Here is a 16470-nt window from a genome sequence, read left to right on the forward strand (position 1 = left end):
TACTGAAAGAGAATACACTTTCTAAAGAGAATAACACACATTTACCTCAGTGTTTAAGGGATTTCCCATTACTCAAAATAAAATCCCAGAGGAATTATAACGAAGAGGATATGAAGGCTGACTTTGTATCCTACCAATGTGAGTTCTAGATCAACCAATTTAATAACTTGGACAAGTTACCTAACTTCTCAGTGCGCAGTGTCCTTATCCGCTAAATGAAGATACTAGTAATCCTACTGTAGACTCTTGGAAGGATTGAATAAGATAATTACCATCATAAGCTGAGTATAGTGCCTGGCATATAACAAGTAATTAGGAAGTGTTGTTTTTATTATTATGGAAAACAGAAGAGAAGTGATGGGTTTTCTTTACTGAATACATTATAGTCACTTCTCTTACTAGCTGGGCACCATACACAAATCTATGATCTTCTCTTTTTCTTAGTTTTTGCCTTTGTAAAATAGAAGGATTTTATACAAACTAGAGTTGTTGAGATAATCAAATGAGATGATGTATTGAAAATTTCAAGTGACCTACTACACATGCCATTATCTCACACTCAATGTACACTCACTGCCCTGAAATTTAAGTCACCTCAAGGATTAAACTGAAGGAATAGCAATTGACAAAATAGAGAGTGACTCTTTAAAGAGAAATATGAGAAAAGACTCCAGGTAAATGCTGGGTTATCCTTGTTTTATTTCTCCAAAGATCTTTTCCTTTAATTCCACCTAAATGACTATTTTTGTTTGAAATGAAATTCATTTGGAATGCACAGACATTTTTCCCCATATATCCTGACTTATGCTTTTCTTGAGGTTATAGAAAATATGTTAGATTCCATATAACTAATAGGCTGATGTTTTCCTTCTCAGATCAATTTATGCATTTTTCCTGTTTTCTAAGGTAATGAGGAGAAGAGCATGAATTATTTCACATCTGTAGGTAACATTAAGTTGCTGAATTATTTTCAATCTCCTTCCCACCAAGCCCCTTATCAGACTTGTACACAAGTAAAAACTGAGATTAAATTGAGGTTTGTCTCCTTTCATTCTCTTTTTATGCAAGGATGCTAAGAGGCAATGTAAGAATCAAGTGAAGGGGTAAAATACTAGTGCTCAAATATTTCTGAAACCGAACAAATATTTCTGAAACCGAACAATTAGCCCCTGAATAATTTAGAACGTATCATCTTTATTTATTGTTTTATTTTATTGCATTTTATTTTGCGTTTACATTACAAAAGGTTTAAAAATTATAAAGACCTAATCTCAGTATAAAGAATAGGATATACTTAGATAATTACTTATTGTTTTCTCAAGTGCTCAAGTAAAAGCGATTGATGCTTGAATCAGCCATATTTCTGCATTATGGATATTTATATAGCTTAGTGCTGTGTTCTTTATAAGAAAAGGAATTAAAACTTCAAAAGAAGCTTGATCTGGGAGCTTGTAACTCAAGCTTCTTGGGACAAAAAGTTTGCACTCTGTGCCCATTTTTTATTTTAAATGAAAATACATATTTTCCCAACATGCCATTTCAGTTCCACAAAAAGAAGCAGTCAGGACACTTTATGGTGAAATATTTAAAAAGAACCTTGAACATTAGCCAAAAAAATGCCTTTAAGCTCTCTTAAAACAACTCAGATCTAGGACTTTATTTGCTCATTAGGCTTGTAAGGGGCTCAGGCAGACTTTTATAAAGAAAGAAAAATTCCTTTCTAGGTTATGACTCTAATAGCTTTGTGAATTATTTTAAAACAAAAGCTAAGGCAAGAGGGATACATGGTTTTGAAAATACCCTTAGAAAGACAGGTAGCATACTTTGAAAGAGAGAATTCAGCAAGAGTATGGAAAGAGAATTTAAATTTGACATAAATAAACTATCCTGAAACTTAAAAAAATGCTTTTTCCAGTCAGCGAATTAAAAATAAATTCCCCAAGACTCTGTATGATCAGAACTATACAAGAGTTGCATATAGATCTGGAGAACCAGAATTGGGACAGACCCAGTTAGTTCTTGACAGGAGTCATTAGCACTGACCATTCCTTGAGGTCAACATCCTGTTCCAAGAATTGAAAACAGAGGGATTCCATGGTTGCTCTGAGATGAAGACGACCCCAGTACCAGTACCAGAGCTTTGCTCATTCTTGATTCAGTGCCTCAACTCTACACACTCAAATTCTTTCTATGTCAAGGCTAACTTAGATGTTACTTCACTCATGGAAACTTCACTATTTTCCTTACAAAGCATTCTTCCTTCAATTTGCTTCTATCTCTATACAGCATACTTCATTAAACTGTCAATGCCTCTATGCCCTGGGCCTATGTCTTCATGTTTTAATCATTTTCTCCTCACAGAGAGTCTAATATATCAATGTGCATAGAATAGATGCGCAATAAGTTTTGGTCTGATGACATTAAATAAATTTAACCCAAATTTAGATATAATAGAATGTCACATAATCAAGTATTTAATACAAGCCCCTTGAGGATGGACTTCTGTGCCTTATTCAATTCTGTATCCCCAGTTCTTAAAGCTATGTCTGGCCTATAGGACGAATTCTATAAGTGGCTTTGGTTTTCTGTTTATTTGTTTTGGTTTTTGGTTTTTTTTGTATGAATGTCATTAAATGTGTGAATAATATTTACTTAACTTTTCCTGTGTGCGGTCAGAACATGGTCCTATAAGGAGATCCTGTAGCAATGGAATATGGTGCTTGTTCTCAAGAAGCTTAATAGTCCAAGAGTTGATACACATAACAAAGAGCAGAAATAATATGGTGAAGGAAGATAATAAATACTGTAAATCAAATGCTGAGGTATATGCCATGAAAAGGGAGAGTGTCTGGTAGATAATAAGGCATGATTTTCTAAAGGGAGTCCTGCCATGTCCTAACCCCACACTCCAGAGCTTAAAGAAAATGAAAGATAATTGAAGGAAAGAAAAAGAACGAAAGCCAGGAAGAGAAAAGAATATGATCAAAACTACAGGATGAAAACCTAGAATACCGTCACTATGTAGATGGTTTGAGTAAATTAAGATATATAAAGAACACATGTGCTTGAGTAATTTTTTTTATACTGATAAAAAGATGGAAGGATTGAAGTCTGTTGTTTGAATAACTGAAAGCCTGGAGAGAAGTTGAAAGCAATATTTAAGAATTATTATTTCAGCAATTTTATCTGAACTCTAAAACACTCTGTAAAACAATCAAAATGGCCCCCCTGCATAAAAGAGTCTACTAAATTTGTTGAACAGTGGTAACAGTTAGTGAAAAAAGTATGGCAAACCCACACAAGTGGGAGCATTAAGGGCTCAGATATTTTAAAAAATGAAGGATTGATGGTGCCTGTGTGGCTCAGTGGGTTGAATGTAGGACTCTTAATTTCAGCTCAGCTCATGATCTCACGGTCATGAGATTGAGCCCCATGTCAGGCGTCCAGCATGGAGCCTACTTGGGATTCTCTGTCTCCCTCTACTCCTCCCCCATTCATGTGTGTGTGTGTGTGTGTGTGTGTGTGTGTGTGTGTGTGCGCGCACGCGCGCTTGTTCTCTCTCTCTCTCAAAACAAAAGAAGAAGAAGAAGGAGGAGGAGGGAGAGGGGGAGGAGGGGGGGAGGAGAAGAAGAAGGAAAAGAAGGAGAAGAAGGAGAAGAAGAATTGGATCATCTCTCCAGATAAAGAATACCTACAACTTGTGGGGTACCTGGGTGGCTCAGTTGGTTAAGCGTCTGACTTTGGCTCAGGTCATGATCTTGCAGTTTGTGAGTTCTAGCTCCAAGTCAGGCTCTGTGCTGTCAGCTTGGAGCTTGGAGCCTGCTTCAAATTCTGTGTATCTCTCTCTGCCCCTTCTCTGCTTGTTCTCTGTCTGTCTGTCTCTCTCTCAAAAATAAATAAACATTAAAAAAAAAAAAGAATACTTACAACTTGAGAGTTATTTTGAAGGCAAATGGATCATGAAGCCAGTGAAGAAAGGAAGTATAAAGATCAGCTATAGCCTTTTGACAATTGTAGAAATGAAGACTGTAGTATCTACCCAAGAAATGAATTCATTTCTTGATAACAATAATAGGAAACTGAAGTCACTTGAAAATATTAGATCAACACAGAGATAAAGACACAAATTTTTCAATGGAAATAGCTCTCTGGGTGCTAAGTAGAATGTCATTATAAAATTTTATAATGGGAATAAAAAAAAGAGAAGGTCCTAAAGCCTCCAGAGGAAGCAAGAACAGAGAAAGGTCACCTTTAAAGGGACAAGAATCAGACTGATATTAGCCTTTTCATCAGCACTATGAGAACCACCATGAGAATGCAAAAAACACGACTACCAACGACAACAAAATAGTCTTCAAGTTGCAAAAGGTAAATGATCATGGGCACAGAATTCTATTCCTTGGCAAAGTATGAATCAATTTCTGAGGGCCGTAAGAAGACATTTTAAAACAATCAAGGGCTCTGTAAAGTTACATCCTACACATTATGTTTTAAGAAATTACTTACAAATATATTCAGGAAAATTATAAAATGTGGAAAGAAAAATATTTGAGATATAAAAATAGGAGAAAGTACTTGGGCAATAAGTTAGTGAGTCGTTAAGATTTTAAGGAAGAAGAACTGAGTAAATTTTAGGAAAAAAAGAAAATAATCAAGGTTCTAAATAATGTTAGAAGCACAGTGAAAAAAGTATAATGTCTTATATCAACCAACAGGAAAAAAGTTAAAAAAAAAAACCCAGAAAGGAAAGAAAATTTAAAGTCCTATAAAAGAGCTAAAATATGGAACTAACTGCGAGAAGAAGAGAATTCCTTTGCACTGAACACTAGAAAGAATCTTTCAGTTGGCACAGGGGTGGTGGCATTAGACAGAGAAGGTGTTGTGTTCCTGGCACGCTACCTGACTTTGCAGTGAACAGTATTTATCTAGACATAATATTATGTCTAGGCAATATATATCTAGTCATAAAAATGTAAACACTATTTTTATTTTCAGCATTTAACTTCTAGAGTCAGCACACAGCCAAGAGATGGTAAACTCAAGTGTAGTATCAGACAGAATGAAAGTTTTAACTTCCTTAAAAATGTGGAAAAAAAATATAGCTGCCTGAAAATGGGAAGTGAAATGTAGGGAGGTGTAGTGGGCTGAATGGTGGCCTCTAAAATGATATGTCCATGTCATATTTCCTGGAACCTCTGAACATTACCTTATATAGAAAAAGATGTGATTACATTAAGGATTCTGAGAGGGGAAGAATATCCTAGATTATGTGAATGCGCCCTACATGCCATCACATGTATCCTTATAAGAGGGAGACAAAGAAAGTTAAGAGACAGAATAAAGGAGGCAATCTGACCATGGAGACAAAGAGAGGACTGATGCACCATAGCTAAGGGACACTCAGAGCCACTAGAAAGCAAGACATGGATTCTCCAGTGGAACTTTCAGAGGGAGTTCGGCTTTGTTGGTACTTTGACTTCAGAGTTCTAGCCTCCAAACTGTGAGAGAACAATTTTCTGTTGTTTTAATGCACAAAGTTTGCGCTAGTTTGTTACAGCAACCAGAGAAAACAAATATAGGTAGAGAAACTCGTACTTTGATACAAATCAGACCTAAATGTCAATGAAATCAAGAAAATAAGATACACACATGCATACACACATGTACACACCAAACGACATTGAAAGTGAGAAAGGTTCCATAATGATCGTTATGTAAAATATTTAAATAAGATAATACTATGTATAAACTTTATTATTAATAGCTTTGAAAATTAGGAGGGAATAAGTAACTTCAATGAAACCTGTATATTCCCCAAGATTAACCAACAAGCCCTCAGCTAATGTCAACTCAGCATTGAAAAGCTAAAAGCTTTTCCTCTGAGATCAGGAAAAAGACAAGGATGCCCATTCTCATCGCTTTTATTCGACATAGTATTTGAAGTCCTAATGGAGCAATTAGACAAGGAAACTAAATAAAAGGCCTCCAAATTGAAAAGGAAGACGTAACATTGTCACTATTTGCTGATGACATGATATGATATATGAAAACCCTAAATACTCTGTCAAAAACTTTTAGAATAAACAAACAGCAAAGTTACCATACAAAAAATCAATACACAAAAATCTGTTGCATTTCTATAGCCTAATAATGAATTATTAGGAAAAAAATTCAAGAAAACAATCCCATTTACAATTGCATCAAAAAAATATTTAGGAATAAATTTAACCAAGGAGGTGAAAGACCTGTATATTGAAAACTATAAGACATTAATGAAAGAAATGGAAGAAGACACAGATAGATGAAAAAATATCCCATGCTCATGGACTTGAAGATTTAACATTGTTAAAATGTCCATACTACCAACCAAAGCAATATTGAATTTCATGCAATCTCTATCAAACTCCTAATGGCAATCTTCATGGAAATGAAACAAACAATCTTAACATTTTTATGGAACCACAAAATATCCAAATAGCCAAAGCAATCTGGACAAAGAAAAACAGAGCTAGAGGCATTATGCTTCCTGCTTTCAAACTGTATTACAAAACTATAGCAATTAAAACAATATGATATTGGAATGAAAACAGAAATACGTATCAATGAAACAGAATAGAAAGCCCAAAAATAAACCTACAAATATGTGGTCAATTAACTTATGACAAAGGAGCCAATATACAAAGGGGAAAGACAATCTTTTTGATGAATGATGCTGGGAAAATTACACAGCCACATGCAAAAGAATGAAACTGGACCCCTATCCTACACCATACACAAAAATTAACTCAAAAAGGATTAATAATTTAAATGTAAGACTTAAAACCATAAACTCCTAGAAGAAAACATAGGTGATAAGTTTCTTGACATAGGTCTTGACAATATTTTGAATCTGATAGCAAAAGCAAATGCAACAGAAGCAAAAATAAACATGTAGGATTATATCAATAAAAGCTTCTACACAATAAAGGAAACTATCAACAAAATGAAAAGGCAGTGTACTGAATGGGAGAAGATATTTGGAAATCATATATTTGATAAGAGGCTAATATCCAAAATATATAAAAAGCACATACAATGCAATAACAAAAAATCCATTAAAAATAGAGGATCTGAATAGACATCTTTCTAAAGAAAAAATACAGATATCCAATGGGTACATGAAAAGATGCTCTACATCATTAACCATAAGGAAAATGTAAATCTAAACCACAATGAGATTATCACCTCACATTTGTTGGAATGACTATTACGAAAAAGACTAGAAATTTCTAAATAAGTACTGGCAAGGGAATGGAGAAAAGAGAACTCTTCGGTACTACTGCTAGAAATGTAAATTGGTACAGCCACTATACAAAGCACTATGAAGGTTTCTAAAAAAATTAAAAACAGAACTACCATATGCTCCAGCAATTCTACTGGGTATGTGTCCAAAGAAAATTCAAACACTAACTTAAAAAGATATATGCAACCCCACGTTCATTGCAGCGTTATTTACAATAGTCAAGCAATGGACACAACCGAAGTGTCCACCAATGGATGAATGGATAAACTGTGGTTATAAAGACATACACAATGGAATATTATTCAGCCACTGAAAAGAATAAAATCTTGCCATTTGTGACAACATGAATATACTTAGGGGACATAATGTTAAGTAAAATAAGTCAGATGGAGAAAGACAAATACCATACGATCTATCTTATTTGTGGAATCTAAATAAATAAATATATTTTAAAAACTAATCTCAGGGGAGCCTGGGTGGCTTAGTCAGTTGAACGTCCAACTCTTGATTTCGGCTCAAGTCATGATCCCAGGGTTGTGGGATCAATTCCCATGTTGGGCTCCATGCTCAGGGTGGAGCCTGCTTAAGATTCTCTCTCCCTCTTTACCACTTTCACTTGCTCATGTTCTCTCTCTCTCTTTAAAATATAAATAAATAAATAAATAAATAAATAAATAAACAAACTTTTTTAAAGCCAAGCTCAAATATACAATGAACTGAATGGTGGTTGCCAGAGGTGGGGGATGGGGAAATGGGAAAAAATGGGAAAGCTGTTTTGTTTTGCTTTGTCTAAATAAACTGAATTTTTAGGGGTGCCTGGGTGGCTCAGTCAGTTTGAGCATCCGACTTTGGCTCAGGTCAGGCAGTTGACGAGTTCGAGCCTTACATCAGGCTCTGTGCTGACAGCTCAGAGCCTGAAGCCTGTTCTGTATCTTTCTCTCTCTGCCCTTCCCCTGCTCATGCTCTGTCTCTCTCTGTCTCAAAAATAAAATAAACATTAAAAAAAACTGAATTTTTAAAAAGACAAAAAAATTAATGTACTTAAATATGTAGGATTATATGACCTAACATAAAGTATGTAAAGAAAATCCATGTAATAAGATTTCATTTCATTTATAATTAAATGTCAAATTAGAAAATGATTAAAACACATATGTAAATTAATAGAAAAATATTCTGTAAAAATGTACCCCAAACTATCAAGTTTGTTTGTGCAGTGACACAGGGTGGCACAGCTAGGGTGAAATAATGGATGATTTCCAAGATTTTAACCAAATTTAATACTCCTTAAATGCTTTATGTAAATGCATTACTTTGTTGTTTGTGGGGAAAAAAAACACATAAAGATCATAGCTAAAACTAGCTCAAGAAATATAAATTAAGGAGACAGATATCAACTTTCTAATTTTGACCTGAGCCTACCACTGGTGAGAGGACCCCTTTGACAAGATCACCTCTAATGACATCAGCTACCATTTATTAAGCACTAACACCAACCCAAGCACAAATATGCCTTATATTGGTTAATTCTCATAAAACACTACATAAATGGATTAACCCTCACTTTACAGGTGAGAAAATTGAGTTTTAGAAAAGTTAGGTAAATTATCCAGGCTCATACATACACCTTGTAAGTGGAAGAAAGGTATGAAAATCCAGACCTGCTGAAAACCTCTTTCCTTTTCATTGTGTTGTGTTGCAGAACATAATAATCACTTGGGGAGGGTATGTATGTGAAGCAGACTTCACTTCAGAAAATTTTGTTCTTTTCATTAGCTTCAAAATCTTAGGGGACGATAGGTACGGGTACTGCTGCAACATAAGCACTAAGAAACGTACAGTTAAGGACAGAAGGGAAAATGGGTTAAGAATTTATATTTTGCTAAAGATCATGATGTATATCCCAACATTCAAGAAGTGAAACTCAAAAATTGTTTTATTTTTTTGTCTGACCATTTACTTATAATCCTGGGAGTACTTTTATAGTTTTATTAATACTAATACAAGAAAATGTCATGTCTGGGGGCACCTGGGTGGCTCAGTTGAGCGTCCGACTTCGGCTCAGGTCATGATCTCACAGCTCATGGTTTCGAGCCCCGCGTCGGGCTCTGTGCTGACAGCTCAGAGCCTGGAGCCTGCTTCAGATTCTGTGTCTCCCTCTCTCTCTGCCCCTCCCCCGCCCCCCCCCACCCCCCGCTCATGCTCTGTCTCTCTCTCTCTGTGTCAAAAATAAATAAACATTTTAAAAAAATGTCATGTCTGACACATTACATATTCAAAAATGTCATTTACTGTTATTCTTATTGTCATTGATTAAAAAGTAGCAAATATAGTAAGAATGAATTTTTTTAAGAATCTGGAAAAATATGTTCTACCGTAAGTCCAGAAACAGTAAGAAATAGAACCAGATCAATAAATAGAATTTACTAAGAGTTTATTGTGCATATAAGAACAGGTCACAAACTGGGAACTTTCAAACCCAAAACTGATACGAAGCTCAGAGGCTACAGGATGGCTTATGAAGTGAAAACGAGGAGGTTATTTAGCCTTTACAATAACTGGTTATTACAATGGGGTTTTCAGATGGCAGGGGATTGCTTAAAAGTGATTATCTTATACCATTTTGGGAAATGACTTAAGTTTTTTTTATGATTATCAGAGGCATTTGTGAGAACTAATCTAAGTTAAATTTTGCTTATGTTCATGAAATAAGCTAGATTTAGTTTTGCTTATGTGGCTTAAATGGTCTTGTCTGCTCAGGAATTCTCAAATCTGGTCTCCATTTTGTATGTAATTTTAACAAAACTATTAGTTACCATAAATATCAATTCAATATTATTTTTTATTTTACTTGATAACTATCCATAGTCAATCAGTCTATCCACAAAATTCTTGGAAATTATCACAATTAATAGATACTCTTTTTTTAAAATTCTCTTAAAGATCGGCCAGTTACTGGATCATTAATTTGGTTTTCTTTCATACCTATGTGAACCTCAGTAATAAACCATTTTCTGCTTATTTTCATTTCTTATATCTCAAGCCCTAAACCCACAGGAGGTAAACGAGTCTTAAGACTTTTGGTGCACAGTACGCATAAAGCTATGTGTGATTATTCCTGGATTTGCAAAAACCTCTGAATTCAGAGTCTCTAATCATCTTGAGTTTGAGATGATTTTCTTTAATACTAAAATTCTGCCTCTAATAAAAACATTTGTAAACATAGAATAGAAATTAGGGTAAAATTCTCCCTGATCACTTACCTAAGTATAGAAAACATATTATATGTACTTCTATTACTTAGGGAAGGTGTGCACTAGGACAGTTATCTCTATCTGATTCCTTTGGCCGGTGCTTACTGAGTGGCAAGTGCAGGACATTTAGGGATATTGAAATTTTAAAAAGTATTTTTTAAAATAGCAAATCAATAATCACGAATTTCAAAATGTCACTAAAGAATCAAGTGCAACATATTATTGTTTAAAAGGTCACATTTGCAATTCCCCAGACACATCTACATTTCATTTTATTACAAATATTAGAATAAAGTGAAAAAGGATATTTTAGATTTGATTTATATTAGCAATGGTAGCTAACACTCTGCCAAGAACATAGAACACACTGAAAATACGGTTAATTTAAATTTTCAGTATAATTAGATCCTTTTGGTTCTCTTCAGAATTGCCTACATGAGAAGTACTTAATGTTTTTGAAGGGGGTCAGGGAGGACTAACAATGTGCATTAGTAACTAAGAGTTACTGACAGAAGGAGTAGATGAGACTTGTGCAGAAGCATTTGTGGCTTAGTATTTTCAACTAAGCCAGGAAAGAAAACTCTTTGATTTAACCTCAAACAGAAGTTTTGATTTTTAATTATGATAATGATGTTATTTAAATTAGCTTCAAATATATTAACACATATGCACCCTGTAAAACTTCCAGGAACTATAGACACAAATGCTGATAACCTTTTCCATGATGTGAGATGTCTTTCTGCTTCTCATTCAAAGAGAATCTTCCACAGCTGAGTAATAGCCTGAGCAGATTGCTCAGTTGTGAGCACATTTCTAGAAACAGCCAAACATGGGTACATATTCCTGGAGCAGATATGTATTCATACACTGAATGAGTTTCAAAAATGCCAAGTTTTAGGCAGCAAAAGACATCACTTTGTATTCAGAAAAAGGGGAGGAAATTTAAAATAAAAGAGATTTAGGCACTAATGTAATGCAAAATTTGAACATGTGCAGACTTTGTTATAGACCAGGTCTGCACTTCATGGTATGTTTAATTAAAGAGGGGAAACTTTAAAGGCTGAGAAGTTAAAATTCCCTGAAAGTATAAATGCCTCTTTACTGCTTCTCTGACCCATGAATGGTTTTATATAAGAACATTAAACATTTTTAGGAGCACTTACACATTATTTACTTCTAGAAAGTTCCTAGATTCCAAGTTAATAACATCCTATCCATTTATATGTATATATACATATATATACATATACACACACACATATACACACACACATTCATATACACACACACATATATGTATGCATATATATATATATATTTTTTTTTTTATTTAAAGAATTGGACCAAGGGCCAGCCTGAGGCTAAATCTAAATAATGTGACATATCAAAGAATCCATTCAATCCTGGTAAAGTTGTGTGACACAGTCAACTGCCCTAAGTAGGCTGCTGTTACCCCCAGTTGCTTCCCCCACAAGGAGCTCCTCAGAGGAGTGAGGATATTGGCAAAAAACAAAAAACAAAAAAACAAAAACAAAAACAAAAAAAAACCTGTTTGGCAAGATAAAAGGAAGTTAGACGTGAAGGAAACCATAAAGCAAATACGTTAACTCCTTGAGTCTTATCAACACCCAGGAAAGTTTATTCATTAATTCAAAGGATCTGTCAAGACCCTGCATTGCCTATGTTGGGAAGTTCCAGCTCCTTGGCATGGTATTCAAAGCACTTCAGAATTGTCATGTCAAGCTAACTGTACAGACTTGTTCCTCATCACTCCTCTCTTTAGACCCCCCCACGTCTCAACTTTTGGATGTGGTGGGACGCAGTATGTCAGTTCACACACCTGTGAGATTTTTTTCCCATTCGCTGGCCTTTTCCTGAAATGTTGTTCCCATCCGGACATCTCTGCCACCTACTCTACACTCTTACAAGCCAAGATCAAATTTTACCACTTGATGAAAGTTTCCTTGAAATTTAAGTAACATTAATCATTTAGTTTTTTTGTGTAGTATTTAATATAGCATTTGTTACCCTTTTCTATATTTATATTTTTTCTAGCCTTTTCCGTAGAGGGCAAGGATATTATATTAATCATCTTTGAATCCTTCAAATGTGGCCAAGTATTTATCAAAGTGCTCTGAAAGGTATCATTAAATTGCATATAAAAATAACACAAAATATGTTTGAAAAACATTCTATTAAACAATGCTAAACAGGTTTATTTACTACAGGACTTTTTAGAATCCCTAACATGCTAACTTAAATTAGTCTATCCCTAGTGTACTTGGTAGCATAATATACTGAATATCACAGTTATGTGGTTATGGAATCCTATGTAGAAGATATTTTTTCCTATAGAACATATTTTTGTAGTCTTCTTAGCACATGGCAGATACTCCAATCATGTTTGTTAAATAAATGAACAATTATTTTTACATATAAGCCATCTACTTTATCATAGAGTTCAGATTTCTCTATGGAAATAAAATGGCTCAGTGGTTAACCTATTCACTTAGAAAATTACTAATTCTGCCTTTTCTGGGAAATGGGATATATGGCAAATCATATAACCTGTCTACATCCTTATTTCCCTATGTTTGAAGCAGGTAATAATCACCTTAATGCTGTTTGGGAATAGTTTAGAAGCACTCTACTCTGTTGAAGTACAACTTGCAGTGAAGACATATGATTATTGAGTGAAGCCATTATAAAAAAAAATAACAGCTTGCTTTGGTATGGATAAAAAGACCTGGTCTGTGTCATTTCGTCTGAGATATAGTCAGTATTTTTGGCCATAATGAATAAGCCTTTCATTTTGGTTTAGCGGTAGTTCTTATATAGAGCAAACCATTTCCTTGGGGGGAAAAAAAAAGTCTCCTTACCCTAAACTGTCTACCATAACTAATTCTTTCAAAGTCACTGGAAAAAATAGACATATTTTCTGACTTTTGGTTTCTGGCTCAAGATCTCTCTAAGTTCCCTGAATATATTTAATTAAAACCTTCATATAAAAATCACATGAAACAGATTTTTGAAGCCCTATAATCTGGGCTATTTGTAGGAGCCGTCACCTTGCTATAGACAGACTTCTTTTGGTGGAAAAATCCTCTTAACCAATTGCCAACCAAGGGTCACTTAGAGCTATGCTGTGCTTAGTGTTTCTCCAGGCCCAGTTTTACATTACTTCTTGTCTCACTGTTGGTTTTTCTTAGACTTTTAAGCTAGCCATTAACCCTGTAATTAAAATGCCTTTTAAATAAGGAAAACCAAACCATCTTATTGAATCTTTTTGTATTTCTCACTCTACTACAAATTAAATACATATTTCTTTTTGTTGTTGTTTATAGAAATGTAATATTTTATTACTTCTTAAATGTATATTTCTAACTAGAAAGATTAAGCCAAGTATGACTATTTCACACAAAGGCAGCTTGTTGACAAGAATACCTGACCTTGGGATATTTCAATTCCCCACCTGGAGGCTAAACTTCTAAGTTGTTGACCTGTAGTCATGGCCTTTGTTCTCTGCATTTCCTGGCAAATGGTATCCGTGGGGAATAAATGTTGCAACAAAATAATATAACTTTATTATATTTGGTGAATGTGAGGGGAGGACATGTGAAACCAACATATTTCATCCATAGTTACTTAGCAAAAATTATTGGACTTGGGTTCATTGATTTATTCAATAACTATTTACTGAGGGCTTATCCTGTGCCTGGCACTACTGAAGGCACTCGAGATACAACAATGAACCAAACTGATCCAATCTCTTCTCTGAGGAAACTTACATCCTACTCTTTTAGCTCAGTAAAATATGCTTCTTCTTCTCTTCCTCCTCTAGACCTAAGTATCCCTATCCAACTTTTTATTACTGTTCTCCCATAAAATTCTTCAATTTTCTGTTTGCTTTGAATAAATTTAACTCTGGAATGAGAAAAATATTAATGCTAAATTCCATGCAAATTAGCAAAGACTCAGGTGATGACTTAATGGGGGGAAATAAAATGAGTTCACTTCACTTACAATGGCTTAAAGTTAACCTGTATATATAGTAAACTCATATACCCGAACATGATCACTAAAATAAATATAGCTTATACCCAGTCTCCCAGCCATCCAAATATTCCACAAAAGATGACCCTTTCTGACACTTTCATTCAAAACTATTTCCGATGCTTGCTTTAACTGATTACTCATGTATAAAAATACACAGGAGATTAGGAGTTCATATGGTATAATTTTGCCTCAGATAAATCCCTCTAGTATTGGCTCTGAACCTTGCTACCTCACAACAGAAACTGTGTTAAAGGAGATTTTAACAACTTGTAGATTTAGATTCGTAATTTTAGAGCTGGAAGAGACAGTAGGGATCCTTTATCTCCCATCTCAGTTCTCTTTCCACACATGTCCAAGCTGTTTCATCTTTATTCTGAACTGTTCTCTATCAACATAGAAAATAATGTCAATAAAACTAACAATTCTGACTCCTCTGTGAATCTCTGCAGCAGCCTATTATGATCAACCACTGGATCACTTACATTAGATCAAACATATTTTTTTATTTTTGAAAATATGTGAAAATCTAATTCCACAGAAAGATAATGAAGTTTATTTTCCCCACATCTGACAGTGATTTCTTCAATCTACTAATTACATAAGCTGTTCAGTTATTTAGAATTATATCTTGAGATCAATCCAAAGCTTTCACTTTTTTTTCTTGTAAAGGAATCTCTCCTTATCTTCCCAAACTCTTCTCTTTAACCCCCCTAGAGGGTCTAATTTGCCTTCTTTACAAGTATCTTCCCCACTAGTCTTCTCCAACCTCAAGGATGTCTGCCTAACCAATTACCCCCACTTCTCAACTACTTGACAGCGATAAATAAATGCTTTGATCTATCTGCCTTTGTATTTGCTAGGAAACTATCACACTTCCTTTAGAAAGTATAATTAAAGACTTGTTCCAGTCAAAATAAAAGATTCCATAACAGTTAGTGAAAGGAATGTAGGGGAATCCATAATTGGCTGGCTAGTAATGGAAGGAGCGAGTCTGGGTTGCATGTGTGTGTGTGTGCACATGCGCGTGCATATGTAAATGTTAGCACCTTGCAAGTTGCTTAAACATTCTATTACAGATGGATGGAAAGGTAAATGGCCTTTGGAGACCTATATATGTGCCACTTACCTCTGCACTGCAGAGGTAGACAACACTGCAGGCCTGCAATTTTTCTAAGGCCGGTCTCTAAGTAAACAAAAGCAGCTGTGACAGAAGTGCCTAGATTTTGGATTGAAGATGTGCCAGAGGAAGAATGGATGGGAAGAGTGTCACATGTTCATCACTCTTGTGTGATCAGTTCTTACTGTGGTACAGCTGTCTCAGGTTGGGTTCTCTGGAAGCAGATGCTGAGTTTGGGATGCACAGTGTTTATTACAAACATCTGTGACAAGAAGGTAGAAAACCAGGATCCGGCAGGGAGAGAAATCAAACTATTCTAACTATAATGTGGGCTCAACAAAGCCTCTTCCAAACCTACCCAGTGCACCCACCCTCTGTTGTAAGAATTGTGTGTTAGAATTTCCATGTTGGACTGGAATGGCTATGCCTTTATATTCATGGCCCTCTTACCCAGTCGCTAGATTCTGACAGCCCTGGGGAGGAAAAAAGCTAAAAAAAAAAAAATGGAGGCTGTGTGCTGGCAGCAGCTGGGCAGCACAGTCCTTCCTTGAAGGGAAATCTGAATGGTACATTTCTGTGTCTTCCACAACATCTAAGAGAAACTGGGTCTAAATCTAGACTTACATGCAAATAATTTCAAACAAAGAATGTGTCTCCAAGCTTGTCTCCACAAGTGGATCCAGTGATCATTCCCTAATGAAGAACTCTTCTGCACAGCCATCTAAACAGTATAAGTAACTGATTCAATGGCAGGATCCGAA

At 35.1% G+C, this 16470-nt stretch overlaps 1 long non-coding RNA gene across 5 annotated transcripts in view; it reads right to left on the bottom strand.

The window, feature by feature from the left end:
• Window positions 1-16470, bottom strand: part of LOC132686320 (uncharacterized) — a 390554-nt gene that overhangs the window by 179790 nt on the left and 194294 nt on the right. The gene's annotated exons all lie outside the window — the stretch shown is intronic.

Source organism: Panthera onca, chromosome F1 (genome assembly GCF_046562875.1).
Source record: "Panthera onca isolate mPanOnc1 chromosome F1, mPanOnc1 haplotype 2, whole genome shotgun sequence".
Classification (NCBI taxonomy): Eukaryota; Metazoa; Chordata; class Mammalia; order Carnivora; family Felidae; genus Panthera; species Panthera onca.